Genomic DNA, 16,931 nt, shown 5'->3' with positions numbered 1-16,931 from the left:
GAGTCTGTGTGTGTATGTGAACAAGTCCAGCCGTGTCAAGGTTTCAGAGAGTATCTGGGTGTTAGGGTGATGGGATGTTTTTCTGCTTTTTTATATCTCATTGTCTCTTAGATTTATTTCTCAAAAAACTGTTAAATCAAAAACAAAAGTTAAAAGTTAAGTTATCAGAGGAGACCCCTACTTAGCAAAGACCAGGGAACTGAGGTGCTGCTGGCGGACCATGTCGCGGGCCCCCGACGGCCGGTTTGTGTGTACCGGCCTCTGCCAGGACCACCGGGGAGACGGAAGTCGGCTGGTGCTGCGGCCGGCGCCCCGAGTTAGCAGAGGGGTAGCTGTCAGCCAGTGTGACCTTTGCTGGTGACAGCACGCGATGCCGCTCAATTCTGGCCTTCTCAGTCCTCAGCTATTTCCCCAGGAAAGTGAAGCATCTGAACAAATAAGCTCGGACTTCTCTTCCGAGAACCACCCCGCATGGCAGGTGCCCAGAGCAACTCCCTCTGTGGCAGCCCTTACCAGCTGCCGGGGCACCGGCCGGCCTCCCAGCCTCCGCTTCCTTTCCAGGGACACGAACACCCAGTTCTGCCCGAGGGGCAGGGTGGGGCGGGGAGTGGAAAAGGCAAAGGGATTAAGAAATACAAATTGGTCCGGCGGTGTGGCTCAGTGGTTGAGCGTCCTCCCCTGGACTGAGAGGTCCCGGTTCGATTCCCGGTCAGGGCACATGCCCGGGTTTCGGGCTCTGATCCCCGGTGGGGGGCGTGGAGGAGGCAGCCAGTCGATGTGTCTCTCTCACATGGATATTTCTCTCTCTCTCTTCCTTCCTTTCTCTCTAAACAATCAATAAAATTACTTTTTAGAAAAGAAATACAAACCGGCAGTTATAAAAGTCTCAGGGCGCACAGTGCAGCTTAGGGAAATAGTCAGTGATACTTAATAACTGTGCATGGGGCCAGGTGGGCGTAGGCTTACCCGGGGGATCACTCCGTGAGGTATAATGTTTAGTCTCTATGTCGTACAACTGAAACAAATATAATATTGTATGTCAACTATAACTGAAACAATTTTTAAAATTTTTTAAACTTGAATTCTCCGGCCCAAACTGTACCCCCCTCCCACCTCCACAACCCTGTTCTCAACACCCACTGACTCAGGGGTCCCCCAGGGGCCTCCCCTGACCTCCGGCAGAGGCCCCCGGCTGCTGGCAGGTTGCATGATGTCTCCTCCCACGGGAACCGGAGCTCCAGGAAGGGGGGCCATTGGCTGTCTCCCCAGGGCACCGATGAGACCCCCTGAAGGGCCCGAAGGAGGAAGTCTTGACCACTGCACTGGTCGCTGAGACCCTCCACCCAGATGCCGCTCGGGACCAAGGCTACTCCGCAGGGAGTGTTGGTCCTTGTCGGTCACTGCTCAGGTCCCCTCTGGGGAGACTTATCCACGGGTCCCTACCTGCCCTGCTCTCGGGGAGCCCACCTGGAAGGACTGATGGAGTTGGAGGTACCAATCCACTTTCCCAGGGGCCTCCACAGAAGAAAGTTGCTCTCAGGAGTGGTCTGAGGAAGCAGCACCTGACCTGGGATTTGGGGGCTGAACCACCCACTGGCCAGCTGGACCGAAATCCCCACTGTTGGTGGAAAAGGAAGAACTGACCCCTGGGTGCCGCGATGATGCAACCAGGAAAACTTCCCCAGCCATGAGGTGGGCCGGGAGTCCCGCAGGGGGCGCTCTGCTGGTCCCACCGCGGGGCCTTGGGCCTCCAATGGCTGCTCCGAGGAAACAAGGGCCCAGCCCCTCGCCAGGACTCAGGGGTCCCTGCCCAGCCCAGAGCGCCCGGAGTGGGGCTCCTTGGAGTCCTCAGCTGCTCCTGGTGCCCAGGTGTCCCTGCCCCATCCCGCCTGCCTCCAGGGTACTTCACTCCACCCCACACACCTGTGAGTCCGTGTCCAGGGAGCCTGACCTGAGGCCACCCCCCAACGACACCACCCGGCAAAACAGTGCCAACGAGAAAGCCACCTGAAGTGGTGGGCGCTCGGTTCTGCGGGAACCGTGCAACAGCGCAGAGCGGCCGGTCTGCAGTGAGGGGAAGACCTGCCGGAGGCAACAGGCAGCAGGAGGCAGGACCGTGTCCCTGCGTGCGCGAGTGGACGGCCGGCGCTGGCCGGGCAGCATGGCCACCCCCCGTCTGGACCCGCTGCTGGGGACGGGGCACAGAAGGGTGGCGGCTGGTCCAGCAGTGCTCAGCGAAGTTTGCTTTTCTTTCCCCAGCAGCAGCTCTGGGCTTCGCCTCATGACAAACACTGTGAGAGCAACATAACTTCTGTTTTCCTGCTCGTCTGGCTCGTGCGATTCTCACGTGCACGCTGTTGGTGTGGTCTGAAGGCCAGTGCATCAGAGGGGAGGTAAGAGCATGTCTTGTTCAGAAGGCAGTAAACAGGCTTATTTGAGGGGATCAGGGGCCAATCCGATGGCAAAGGGAAGGGGAAAGAGTGGGGGTAGCTAGCCAGGGGCAGTGCAGGCCAGGTGCAGCTTCGTGGGACGTGGGGGGGAGGGGAGGAAGGCACTTCCCGGGCCTGACCCTCAAAATGACCCCCAGGGTGTGGCCTAAGAAAAGGGCTGGGGGGATGGGCTGCTGGGACCAGCTGACGTGGGAGCTGAAGGTCTCTGGGCAGACGCCAACCCTTGGTCATCCTTTGGTTTGTTTCTGTTTTTTATCTTATCCCAAAAATGTATGTTATGGATACTGTGCAGAACAGTGGCTTGGGTTTCATAATTCACATAGCTGACTTCACAGTTTATTTGAAAGGTTATTTTAAAAGTTTAGTCACATATCCTAAAATTTCCATTTGTTTTTGTTCGGGAGGTTGGATGTTACACTGGGGCGCCCTGCCCCCCGCCCCAGAGTGGCGGCTATGAGAAAGGAGGGCCGGGAGGGGTCCTAGCCAGGAGCCTGCAGCAGGCTGGTCTGGGTTGTGGCTACGATGGTAAAAGTGTGAGGCTGAAGGATGCCCCTGAGGCAGAGGGAAGGATGCGAGGTCTAGGAGCCTTGGAAAGTGTGGAGAAGGAGCGGAGGCTGGTGGAAACCTCTTTCCTCCATTCCCCGTCACAGTGCTTGAAGCGGGACTGTTTCATGCTTCATCAAACATGAGAACTGACGTGCTTGGAGCCCTGGCTGCGTTCCAGACGCTGCGAGAGGCACACTTCATTCCTCAAAACAACCTCCAAAGCAACTCAACATCAGCAACAAAATACTCGATTCAAAACGGAAATGGGCAAAAGATTTTAACAGACATTTCTCCAAAAAAAATACGCATCCCGGCTAGTGTGGCTCAGCGGAGTCAGCGTCTTCCCAGGGACTGAGAGGTCCTGGTTCCATCCGGGTCAGGGCACATGCCGCAGTTTTGGGCTCGATCCCCAGTAGGGGGCGTGCAGGAGGCAGCCGATGGATGTTTCCCTCTCACATGGATGTTTTTCTCTCTCCCTTCCTCTCTCTCTAAAAAATCAATAAAAACATATTTAAAAACAAAAAGAAGGTGTGCAAATGGCCCACAAGCACATGGGAAGACGCTCAACTCATTAATCATTAGGGAAATGCAAATGAAAACCACAATCGCATACCACCTTACACTCATTAGGATGGCTACTATCAAAAACAAAAAACAAAACCCAGCAAATAACAAGTGCTGGGAAAGATGTGGAGAAATTCAGACCTTTGTGTATGGCTGCTGGTGGGCATGTAAAATGGTACAGCGGCTGTGGGACCAGTAGGGTAGTTCCTGGAAAAATTGAAAATAGAACTACCGTATGATCCAGCAATTCCACTTCTGGGTATATACACAAAAGAATTGAAAGCAGGGTCTTCAAGAGATATTAGTACACCAATGTTCACAGCAGCATTATTTACAAGAGCCAAAATGTGGAAGCAACCCAAGTGTCCATGGGCAGATGAATGGATAAACAATGTGTGATCCGTCCATACGATGGAATATTATTCAGCCTTGAAAAGGAAGAAAATTCTGACACGGGCCACAACATGGATGAACCTCGAGGACATTGTGCTGAGTGAACTCAGCCAGTCACAACAGGACAAACACTGTCTGGTTCCACTTGTATAAGGTTCCTAACGTCGCCAAATGCATAGAGACAGAGGCTGGAGGAGGGAGGAAGGAGGGATCATTTCGTGGATACAAATTTTCGCTTTCACCAGAGGAAAGAGTTCTGGAAGTGGATGCATGACAGCGCGAATGTCCTTAACACGCCTGGACCTTACACTTAGAAATGTTCAAGGAAGTAAATTTTATGTTAAAGGTATTTTACCACAATTTAAACATTTAAAAAATTTTTTAAATAACCCCCACCCCAGGGTGGGTGCCTCTGTTAACCTGACTTTACAGAAGAGAACACTGAGGCCCGAGCACTTTCCCAGATCCTGGGGCTGGTCAGGGGTGGAGCCGGGACTGGGGCGGAGCCGGGACTGGGGCGGAGCCGGGACTGGGGCGGAGCCGGGATTGGGGTTGCTCCGCCTGTGCTCCCAGCAGCCTGGTACCGAACTGGCCCCCCACCCACTGCAGCGTTTCCCTGAGGCGACTCCAGTCTCATCTCCGCATCCGTACTGAGACAGGATCTAGCACGATGCGTCTCTTAAGAAAGGCAAGCTCTGGCTAACAGTGTAGACATTAGTCTCGTCCATTCTCTCTGTTCAATCAAAATAGATCAATTTTATATTATGCCCAGCAATTGTTATAAATTGAGGGCAGGTAATCCTAGGCACAATGCCAGCATCCAGAAGAAACCCAACTGTGCCCTTGAACGCAGCCGCTGAATGAGGCCAGGTCCAGCCCGGGGACGCTGGGGCCCCAGGTGCAGGAGGAGCAGAGAATTCTGAGTTTAAGAACTGTTTTGTTTTGTTTTTAATTAATTTATTTTTGTTACAGATGCTTCTCCTTTTTCCTCAACTGATACCCTCTCCCCCCCTCCCCTCCCTGTCCCCAGCTTCGTTGTCCATGTCCACTGTTCATGCACACATGCATATAAGTTCTGTGGTTTATCTCCCCCCACCCCCTCTTCTGGGGATTGTCAGTCTGTACCCCACTTCCATGTCTCTGGGCCTACCCTGTTCCTCAGACTGTTATGTTCATTATATTCCACAAATAAGTGAGATGATGTGATATTGAACACATGGGACTACATCAAACTCAAAAGCTTTTGCACAGCAAAAGAAACAACCTCCAAAATGGAAAGGGAACCCACTGTATGGGAGAGCATCATTGCCAACAATACATCAGATAAGGGGTTAATTTCAATATATAGAGAGTGCTCATACAGCTCAACAAAAGGAAGTCAAAGAACCCAATTGAAAAATGGGCAGAGGACCTAAATAGACACCTCTCCAAACAGGACATACAAATGGCCAAGAGACATATGAAGAAATGCTCAACATCACTAATTATCAGAGAGATGCAAATTAAAACAACAATGAGGTATCACCTCACACCTGTCAGAATGGTCGCCATCAACAAATCATCAAACAAGTGTTGGCGAGGGTGTGGAGAAAAGGGGACTCTAGTGCACAGCTGGTGGGAATGCAGACTGGTGCAGCCACTATGGAAAACAATATGGTGTTACCTCAAAAACTTAGGGAACTGTTTTTATTGTAAGTACAATGAAATTTTCCAAACAAACCAAACGGTTCAACTTGCTGGGACTCTGCAGGCTCTGGACACTGCTGAGGGGTTGGCCTGGCCTGAAGCCCTCTTGCGAAGGCGGGGCCGAGCCGCGTGGCGCAGCTGAGTGGGTGCCCACACCGCGCCCCCACCCGGGGGTAGGCTTTGCAGCCGGCTGTGTCCCATCACCAGCCGAGGGTGTGCGCTGAAGCTATCTCCAGTTTTCACTGCAGACTTTGTGTCTGAAGAGAGGTTTACACTCCGCCTGAGAAGCAGGAAACCAGAGTGTTGGAAATTTCCCGGGGAGAAGGGAGGTGAAAGCCATGGTGGGGTTTCCTGCCCCCCTGCTAGGCGCCCACCCCTGCTCCCTGACACAGCGGTCTGCGTACGAAACACACAAAGGCCTCACCCGCTGCAAGAAGGTGGGTGCTGTAAATGGGTCAGTCCTTTGATGCCAGTGAAAGATTCTGGTACCTGGTGATAGACACACACACACACACACAAGGCCATGCAGCTGGAGGCCCAGAGCCACGAGGGACAGACACGGCTCCCCCAGGTGTCACGTGGCCTTGGCCTGGGCACCCGCCAAAGACCCGGAGGGGCAAGTCCGAGTTTCAGGAGCTCCACCTGCCGCCTGGGTGAGCTCTTGGCTTGGCTGGCAAGGAGCACCTCAGAGGGTAGCTCACCTCTGCAGCGATAGAGACGCGGCCTGAAAAACTGGTGACCTGGATATTGAGGGGGAGGGAAGAGGAGCGGAGATAAAGGAGGAAAAAAAGAAAAAAGAAAACCTTTCAACAGAATGAGGTGAAGCCCATCCTTGGAAAAAAGGGGGGAGATAATTCCTATTTTGAGAGCACTCCCAAAGGATTTGGGGGACACTCCTAAACCTAGAGCCCAAGGTGACGCTTAGTCCCCGCTTAGTCCCTAAGCGGAAAAAAGAAGTCTCTCTTCGTTGTCCCAGGCTTGGGTACCACCCCGCTGCCCGAAAGGGGCAGCTGGATGATGAGCTCTGAGGCTTGGAAGCAGTCTGGAGTTCTGAGCGGTGGGCACCGAGAGACCTGCAGGAATGGGGCTGGGCAGGTGGGAGGCACGGGTACACGCTGTCCCCGTCTTGGGCAAGGGCGGAGCAGAGAGCGGGGACAGGTGGAGACTTCCAGTCAGGTGATCGCCAGGCCACTCAGTCATCAGCCCCACCCAGTGCTGACCGAGTGTGGCTTCTGGGTTCCGAGGCCCCACCCTGATGACCGGGGATGAAGAGCGTGAGCAGGGTGGCCAGCCCACGCGCAAACCAGGTGCCGATAGGTAACGCGTAATAAATACCATAGAATGTATAAAGAAAGTTGCCGTCACCCATATTCCACAACCCAGAGAAAAACTGCTTATGAGTTTTGACATTCCGTTTAGTTGTTCTGTGTATGCATTCATACAAACACCCCCCCTAAAAACACAGGCTGCTCACGTCTGCACCTCGCCTCTAAGTCCTTTTCTTTTGCTCCATTACAGGTCCGGGGCCCCGGGCCCATATTCCACACGGCAGGCTGGCCGTGCTCGCTCTCCCCGCGGCGGTGGGGCAATCTTTCCGCGACACTGAGTCTTTTGCCAACTTCCTCCTGGCCTTTGACCCCGAGTGCTGGCATCGGGCCAGGGCCACAACGCCCAGGTCAGCCCAGACTCTGGCTCTGCAGGCTCAGACAGACGGCGAGAGGCCGGGAGGAAGCAACGCAGACCACGCTGGTCGTTCCCCAAGAAGACACGGATGCCTGGCAGCCTTGTCTCCTTCACTGGGACCCTAAAGACTTACACACGAGGGAGCGACACTGTCCTACCGGCGCCCCCGCTTGGGGCACAGTGGATCTCACGACCCCCTAGGGCAGGAGCGCCTGGCCCGAGGGCTGGCTGGTCCCTGCCACTCTTACAAATTCAAGAAGAACCGACTTACAGCAGAGCCCTCCTGCGAAAAGCCAGGGGTCTCCATAACCTCGAGACCTAGCTTCACAATGACCACCTTACTGAGATTACGTAGTAACAACGTTCCCTTTTCAAATCTTCTAAACAAGGAGCTTGGAAAAATCGTCTTCTAGGTGTTGAATATGGGCCCATTTCCCCTTGTAACTGAGCAGATCCAGAACCCCCCCCGCCCCCCGTCTGAAGAAATGCTTCCCCTGGCAGCGTGGGCCTGAGCCAGGTGAAGGGGTGGCCTCTTCTCTGCACGCGGTTGACCCTGGCATTGCCACTTGCCTAAGAGTGGTAGCTTGAGATTGTTCGTGGTGGGAGCGTTTACACCACAGAAACTGGCAAAGGCCCCGCGCCCACGAATTCCCCCGCAGCCCCAGCCTAGCTGGCTCACGTTAGCCAGGCCTGCGACTCCTTGGGCGTGCAAGCTGGCTCTCAGCAGAACAGGGCTCACCTTCGCCACTCGCCTGTGCTCAGGCCTGACCTCGTTCCAGGCCCGGGTCTCAGGGGGTGCTGAGCGCAGGGTTTGAGGGGGATGAGCGTCGTTTGTCGAGACACTGCTGCAGGTGGAGCACCCAGCAAGGACGGCCTGTTCTCGGGCGCGGGGGAGCTATCGCTGCGGCCCCCGTGGAGGCACCGGCCCTGCGTGCCTCCTGACCTTGCTGAGCTGCACGGAATCCCTCGGGCCTGCAAGCGTGTCTAAGGTGCCCTGAGCCCTTCATGCTCTTGTTTCAAGTCCCACCTCTTCTCCGTTAATCTCATGACCACCGTTCCCCACTGGGGGGCCACACCTACTTCACCCCCAATGCCTCTCGCTCTGCCTGCGCCCCGACATGACCGAGCACCGGTGACTTCGGCAATGGCCCCACCACTGCATGGTACGGGTCACCAGGGGTCAGCGAGCCCTTCTGTAACGGGCCAGAGAGTAAATGACATAGGATTGGTGGGATCTCTCTAGCATATTCTTTGGCTTTTTTTTTTTTCTTCTTTCTCTTTAAAAACGTAAAAACCACCCTGGCCGGTTTGGCTCAGTGGTTGGAGCGTCTTCCTGCGGTCCAGAGAGGCCGGGGTTCGGTTCCCGCTAAGGGCACGTACCTCGGTTGCAGTTTGTTCCCGGCCCTGGTTGGGTCGTGCAGGAGGCAGCTACTCAATGTGTCCCCCACCTTTCCACATCGACGTTTCTCTTTCTCTCTTCCTCCACTCTGTCTGAACAAAAGGTGGAAAAATGTCCACAGGTGAGGATAAAAATAAATAAATTAATTAATTAATTAATTAAAGTCTGTTTAAAAAAAATAAAAATAAATAAATAAAAACGTAAAAACCTTTCTTAGCTCGGGGGCCTACAAAGGCAAGCCAAGGCTGGACCGCAGTCATTACAATTCCCCTGACCCTGCGGGCCCTGTGACGTAGAGACCGGCGGGCAGGTCCCTTCCACCCCCGAGGGCCCGCGTTCTAGAGCCATTTTCAGCCCCCGAGGCTCAGTGTGGGCGCCCCAGACGCCAGCCTGCTTTTTCGGGAGGTGCCCTCCCAGGCAGCGAGAGTGGGGGCAAAGGGGAGAACACAGGACAGGAGGCCTTTCGGTGCTGACACCGCCTCCCCACGAGCCTGATGGGACAAAGCAGACCTTCATCGGCTCGTGTGCTCACCCCGCTGGGGCGCCTCTGGACTGGCTGCGTGGAAAACCAGGCCTTGGGCTTTTACCCGCTGGAGGGCAAAGGGCAGGGATTGGCTGGCTCTCTCCTGCCTCCCTCTGGTTCAGTATGAGGTCTGCTCCGTGCCCACGGAGGGGTGTGGGAAGGACCCGCCAGCATTAATGACAGCCACAGCCACCGGCCTGTCCGGGAGCCCTCTGTTTTCAGCATATGTGGACTGGAACACACCAACTGTGGTTCCCCAGGAGGGAAGAGCGGGGACAGGCCTCATTCTGTTGGTTTGAAGGTTCCATCAGGGTGAAGGGACGGCTGGATGAGGACCCGAGAGCCACAGGCCCCCTCAGGAATCCACTCGCTGCTGTGAGGACCAGGGCTGCCAGCTCTCGGGCTTCAGCTCCCGAGTCCTTAGGGGGACGAGAAGTGGGCAGGGTGGCCACAGAGGTGAGGTGGCAGGCTCCCGTGTCTCAGGAAGCCCCGGTGCCAGGCTTCCTTCACATCGCCCCCCTCCTCCACACGCTCCCCTCCAGCAGGCCCGCAACTGTCGCCACCGGCCCTTTGTCCTGCTTCTTGGTCGCCAGTCTCCCGATGCCCTTTGTTCACGCAGTTTGGGAGGGGGCTGGGCTCCCCGTCTTTGCTCCTCTCTCGTGACTCAGGCAGAGGTTGGGAAAGACTGGTCCACCCCCGAGGGCCTCCAGCCCGGAGGAGCAACGCCAAGGACACTGCTGCCCTGGAGGCTCCACCAACGTGAAACCGCGCAGCGCCTTCTGAGTCAGAGCATGTTTCAGGAGTCCTCTGGGTCCCCACAAGCGCGCTCAGGGTGCCCATAGCCTCAGTGGTGTCCTGGTTCATGCTCAAGGTCTCAGGGAACCCACCAGGGTATATCTGCTGAATCCCCCTGAGCACCCACCCCAAGACTCGGGCAGGAACGCCAGCCGGTCCAGACTACTGATCTTGCAGTCGGGGTCCGGGGTGGCCCCCCACCTGCCATTTGCTTGGCTCAGCAGCACAAATGTTGCCTCTTGTTGTGCAGACAAACGGGCAGGCTTTCTGAGAGTCCGGGGCGCTGGTGTGGCAATACCATGGGGGGCCCACCTCTCCTCCGTGCACCCCTCGACTCGCACTTACAGGTGGTCCCTCTAAGACTCAGGGCAGCAGCTTCCGAGCGCTGTGGGGTGGGTTTTACTATTTTCCCTCCTCCTCCCTCTTAGGACTCAGTCTGCTGCTTTTCTCCCCAAGTCTCTTCCACAGTGGGACCATCGTGTGCCCCAAGCCTACTGCAGTCCACAGGTACCTGGGCTCCTGCCTTTGCAACTCAGCCAGGTGACCTGTCACCACCCCAGAGGGGATGCCTCCCACCAGACACAGGTCCGGTCAAACCCCTTTGCTGCTTCCTAGAGGTTTTGGGGTGGCCCCTTCCCCAGCTGCTGGTGTGGTGCTCAGTCCTCCGGAGGAGGCTAAGGCTGCGCTGGCCTGAGGCCCTCACTTCTTCCGGCGACTCGCCCACACCACGGTCTCTCGGAGCTCCCGGGCGTCTCCTCGGCCCTGGTCCCGCACCACGATGGGTGCCGGCGACAGTGACCGAGAAGATCAACGCCCTCATTACAGCATCCGGAGCAAATGTCGAGCCTTTCTGGCCAGGCTTGTTTGCTGGGCTCTGGCCCATGTGGACGTGGGGAGCCTGTGGGCCCTGCAGGGCTGGTGGCCCCGCCCCAGCAGGAGGCCCCGCCCCCTCCGGTGCCCAGTGGAGGAGAGGGGGGCAGGCAGAGAAAGCCGAACCTGAGGCCTGTGATGATGGTGTGGGCTTTGGGCTTTTTGACTCAACCTCATTTGGTTTTTGTGTTTTGTTTTTATCCTCACCCGAGGACACTTTTCCATTTTTTGTTCAGATAGAGTAGGAGGGAGAGAGAGAAAAACATTGACATGAAACGGACACATGGAGTGGTTGCCACCCGCACAACCCAACCAGGACCAGCGACAAACTGCAACCAAGATATGTGCCCTTAGCGGGAACTGAACCCGGGTCTCTCTGGACCACAGGCAGATGCTCTAACCGCTGAGCCAAACCGGCCAGGGCTCAACCTCATTTGTAACACATTCAATAAACAGCTAAATTCTGCCCTGTCTGGTTTGGCTCCACGGTTAGTGTCAGCCCGCAGACCAAAGGATCTTGGGTTCGATTCCCAGTCAAGGGCACATACCTGGGTTGCAGGTTCACTCCCCGGTCCCAGTCGGGGTCATGCGGGAAATAGCCAATTGATGTGTCTTTCTCACATCGATGTTTCTCTCTCTCTCTCCCCCTCCCTCCTCTCTCTCTTTCTCTCCCTCCCTTCCACTCCATCTAAAAATGAATAAATAAACTAATGTTGAGGCCCTATTCCCAAACTTAAAAAAAAAAAAAAAAAAGCTAAATTCTGTTTTTAAAAAAAGCTTTGGTCTGGGGACATTTTCCCGTCTTGGGCCCCGAGGAGGAGCAGTGAGCAGGGCCAACGTGGCAGGAAACACGCGGGAACGTGGGCGAAGGCTCCCGCAGGCCGGGGGCCTGTCACCCAGCAGGGGCACCCGAGCCCCATGCACCAGCGGGGGTCCACAAGAGGGACTGCACCCCGGCCGGGCCCCTGTGCGCCTCTGTGCATTTGAAGGGCACTTAGGAGGGTGCAGGGCACCTGGCCAGCCACACACATCACAGAGGGAAACTTGGGGGGAGGGGAATGTTCCGGGGACAAGAGAGGCGTTGGAGTTTGGACTCTGGTCACCTCATTCCCAGGCTCTACAGGGGTGGGGCAGGGAGGGCGGCCACCGGATCCTTCTGCAGACAAAGGTTGTCTCCCCTGGACGACAGGCACAGTCCCACCCGATGCCGCACTGCACTGTGACATCAGGGTGTCTGTATAGAGGGGCAGGGGACCCGGACACGGCCCTGCAGACTGTGAGGGTTAAATAAGGGAAGTCGTGAAAGTGCTCAGCGCGATGCCTGGTGCGCTCCTGGTAGACCACAGCTCACCCAGGTGAGGGGCACGCTGAGGTCTGTGCCCACCCATGAGCCTCGGCTTCTGAAGGCCCAGACACCCTGACAGGGAGGGGCCTTGTCGGTCCCCACTTCCTGACACGGCCCCAGGACATCCAGAGTTGAGGGGTGCCAGCTGGGGTGCACTCTGAGCACCAGCACCAGCAATACTGGCAGAATGAAGCCGAGGTGGCAGCCTTGGGGACACACACCAGGCAGACTGTGCCAGGGCAGCAGACTGCAGGGGTCTGCCATGTGCCAAAGACAAGCTGGACAACACACCGACTCATGAGACCTCCTCTGACCTCTGGACAAAGTGTCACCTCGAACATGGGGTCACCTCGGACATGGGGGTCACCTCAGACATGGGGTCACCTCGGACATGGGGTCACCTCAGACATGGGGTCAACTCAGACAAGGGATCACCTCAGACATGGGGGTCACCTCGGACATGGGGGTCACGGTGGATGTGTGGCATCACCTTAGACATGGGGGGCTTGTTGGCAAGCTGCCTTTCCTTGCCCACCAGGAGACTGAGGGAGATGGTGGCCCAAAAACTCTGGGAAGGGGCTCAGGCCTCCAGAGACCAGAGTAGCTGATCCTCAAGTCTCAGGGCAAAGATCTGACCCCAACTCAACCCACCCGCCGCCACCCCTCTTCCTCACCAAGGGGTGCAGCTTTCTCGGTTAAAGCCTTGGTTTTGTTTTTTTCTTGTTGCTATTAACCCTCACCCGAGGATATTTTTCCATTGGTTTTTAGAGAGAGGGGAAGAGAGGAAAGGGGAGGGGGGCAGAACATCAATGTGAGAGACACATCGATTGGTAGCCTCCCACATGACCCCAACCTGGGCCCGGGCTCGAACCTGCAACCCAGATACATGCCCTTGACATGGAAATTGAACCTGTGACCCTTCGGTCTGCAGGCTGACGCTCTTACCACTGAGCCAAACCGGCCAGGGCAAAGCCTTGGGTTTTTGTTTGATGGCCTCGTGCCCAGGAAGTTTGAGGTTTAACCCTTTATCAAGCGACACGGTCACAAACAGCTTTTCGGCCTCAGTTCAAATCATGCCTTTTATTTAGAAAACTGATCTTAAGAGAAGTCGGTTGGGTACACCTTTAATCACTGGGTTTCTATAGCAGCCAAGAGGAAACCGACCACATACAGGAGGCACTAATTTTTAAACGCATTCTTTAAGACACCATCACGACCAAGCAAGTGTGCACAGAGTGCTGTAGAGTGGAGACGAAGCTGTGCGGTTGAAACCATTGGCAGGTCTGCAAAACAGAGATGAATTATTTGGGGGAAATATTTTAAAATAGTAATTACCGTGGGTTAAAAGCCCATCGCACCAATGTGTGATTTTATAAAAAGGCCTCGGTAAACTGTCACAGAAAGAAACCGTCTCTCTGTGACAAAGGACAGTCATGAAGAAGGGGTTGTTTTTTATTTTTGTTAATTCTCACCTGAGGTTATTTTTCCATTGATTTTTATTTATTTATTTTTATCCTCACCCAAGGACTTTTTTTTCCCCATTTTTGGTTCAGATAGAGTGGGAGGGAGAGAGAGAGAGAGAGAGAGAGAAACATCGACATAAAAGGGACACATCGAGTGGCTGCCACCCGCATGACCAACCAGGGCCGGGGACAAAATGCAACCGAGGTGCGCGCCCTTAGCGGGAACTGAACCCGGGTCTCTCCGAACCGCTGGCTGATGCTCTAACCGCTGAGCCAAACCGGCCAGGGCCCACTGATTTTTAGATGGAATGGAAGGGAAGCTCCTGAGGCTGGCATCATATTCGTGATGACGTTTTGAGCACTTCCTCCCTCAGACCGGGCAGGGCAAGGGGGTCCGCGCTCACCACCTCTACTCCACACCTGGAGGTCGAGGCTGGGCCATCGTACTGTGAAGTCCAGGGCGTCTTTCACAAAAGGACAACGTGGAGGTGGCTAAGCAGCACCGCAAACACATGCTCAGTTCCCTTTAGAGTGTCTTCTCCTTGTGTGTGTGTTGGGGGGGTGACAATGGAGGCTGCTCAGTGCCGATGCTTCAACCTATGACCTCCTGGGGAGACCTAAGACCACACAACACCAACATGTCTCCCCCAAACAAAGAACTGCCTTCCCTGAATCTGAATTTAGTTTAAAAAAACAAAACCCCCTGCCCTGGCTGGTTTGGCTCAGCAATTAGAGTGTCGGCCCAAGGACCAAAGGGTCACGGGTTCTATTTCCCATCAAGGGCATGTATGTGGGTTGCAGGTGCAATCCCCAGCCCTGGTTGGCGTCATGCGGGAGTCAATTGATCAATGTGTCTCTCTCACATTGATGTTTCTCTCTCTCTCTTGCTCTCTCGCTCTGGGTCTCTCCCTCCTTCCCTTCCATTCTATCAAAAAATCAATGGAAAAATACCCTCGGGTGAGAATTAACAAAAATAAAAAACATTCCCTTCTCAGCAGGTGGCTGGTACCCAACAAAGATACCTTCTCTGTACTGGTCCACAGACCACCTCCCGGCAGATGCACCAGCTCTCTGGGTGCTGCCTGGGTCAGGGCCTCCCTGAACACGGGGGGCAGGTGGGCCTTGTCTCACCGGTGTCTGCAGCCCCTGGACACAGCTGCCCTTGCCTGTGGGCCCGCCGCCTGAGGGTGTCCCTGCCAGGAGTTGTCACTGTCCCCAGCCTCCAGCAGGTGGGTTGAGCAGCTGTGTACCCGCACCAGCATGAGGGGGGCTGGCGAGTAAGGATCAGGGTCAGGCATTCTCATCACCAACGTCCCTGGACCCAGGAAGGGGGGCTCTGTCACTGGTGGACCAGAAAGATTGACAGTGTCCCATCCACCTCCTTAGAGAGGACATGCTGGTCCCTCCGTGTTTACAGATAGAATTCTCTCCCCAGCCCCCTGTCCTTTGCCTTCCCAGCCTGCGTCCCCGCTTGCTGACCCACAAACCCTGTGATCACAAGAGGAAGCAGTGGCCGGCACAATGTCTGTCCTATGGTGGTTGCCCAGGAAACAGCTGGCTGACCATATAAGCCAATGAGAGCCAGCGGAGTGGCCTGGCAAGGGCAAGGAGACCCAGGTGCGGAGGGACCCGACAGGCAGGGCCCAGGCCTGGGTGGGCAGGGCCAGCTTAGGCCAGGCCTGGAGGAAGTAGGGTGCTGGGCCTGGGGCAGGGCAGCCTTTGGCTGGGAGGTGGGGTGAAGGCTGAGACCAGGGCCCAGCTCCTTCCAGAACAGCATTCCTCAGGCAGCTGGGGACCTCGCTCACCACCCCACCCCCAGGCTTCCTTCTTGCCAGCCTGCCTCTGCCGGTGCCAACAGCAATTAGCCTGGCCAAGAGTTCTGTGCTAGAGGTGACAGCTCACCCCAAAACATTTCCAGGTCAGTGTAGGCGGAGCAGGAAAGGGTTCATCCCAGCCCCAACCTGAATGCCCCTCCCCTGCACACACCTTATTCAGTGAGAATGGCACCCATGGACTTGTCCCGGTCCTGGGGGGCTGCACCTCGCAGCGTGCTTCTGTTGGAGCTGGAGTGGAGGCTTCTGCCCACTCTGTCCTGTTTTCCCCAAACTGTCTCGGACCTGCCTCATCGCTCCCACACGGCAAACTCGTGACAAGCAAAGGATCCAGCGAGATGCGTGTTTACATCCCCCAAAACCCAGGCATCAACAACGACCTTTGCCGTGAACGAGCGTTTCCAATAATTAAGAATGAAGAAACTAGTTGCGAGAACACCGAACATAGATGAGATTCTGAAGAGTTCTAGAAGCCCACCACATCTAATTTCTAATATCAAAATAGAAAAGGCTACATTTAGGGAGGAAATGTGACTTTAGGCTGCAGGCTGAATATGGAGCAAGACCAAGGAAAGTTGAGCAGCAGGAGCGTCTCTGGACGTGGATGAGCTGTCTGTTTACACTTGTTTCCCGAACAATGGAGCTCACCATTGACGTCAATGACCGTGAAGAAACAAAAGGGCCTGTGGGTGTGTCCATGCAGCTGGGCCTGGATTTGCTTGGTGTGTGTGTGTGAGTGTGTTAGGAGTGTGGGGCAGGGATTGTGTCCAGGTGTCAATTTTGGAGAAACAGGAGGAGACAGTCTCACAGTGGAGTGTGAGCCCCACAGCGGGACTCCCGGAGCCTGTGTGAGAAGGCTTGTCCCAATGAACTTGGTATTTGCCCTAGTTAGCATCTGTGTCTGACCAAGTTGCATGCACACCTTGTCAAGGAGAGGGAAAGAAGTGGTAAGAATTCCTGAATGGGGGTTTGGCTTCAGGAACTGGCAGCTATCAGATCAGAACTCTTCCCTTCCATCCCTGGTCTGCAGGAGAGTTCTGGAAGGAGATGGGGCACACGGGGGAGATGCTGCAGGTCCCAGCTTCTTGGCCAGGGAGTGCCCCTTAGCCCTGCCCAGCCCTGACAGCCTCGCCTCCCCCCTCACACCCTGCTTTTCAGAGCCTGCTGCAGCCCAGCTGCCATGGAACCTACATGCTGTGCCATGTCCTACAAGCAAGTCCCCAGGCTCTCTCCTGACACGTTATTTTAGTTTTATTTTTTTAATTCCTCACCCGAGGATATTTTTCTATTTATCATTAGCTAGAGTGGGAGAGAGAGAAAGACAGAAAGAAACATCAATGTGATAGAGCCCCATGGATTGGTTGCTTCCTGCATGACCCAAC

This window comes from Molossus molossus, unplaced genomic scaffold (assembly GCF_014108415.1).
Source record: "Molossus molossus isolate mMolMol1 unplaced genomic scaffold, mMolMol1.p scaffold_m16_p_11, whole genome shotgun sequence".
NCBI lineage: Eukaryota > Metazoa > Chordata > Mammalia > Chiroptera > Molossidae > Molossus > Molossus molossus.
This window is presented reverse-complemented; position numbering follows the sequence as displayed.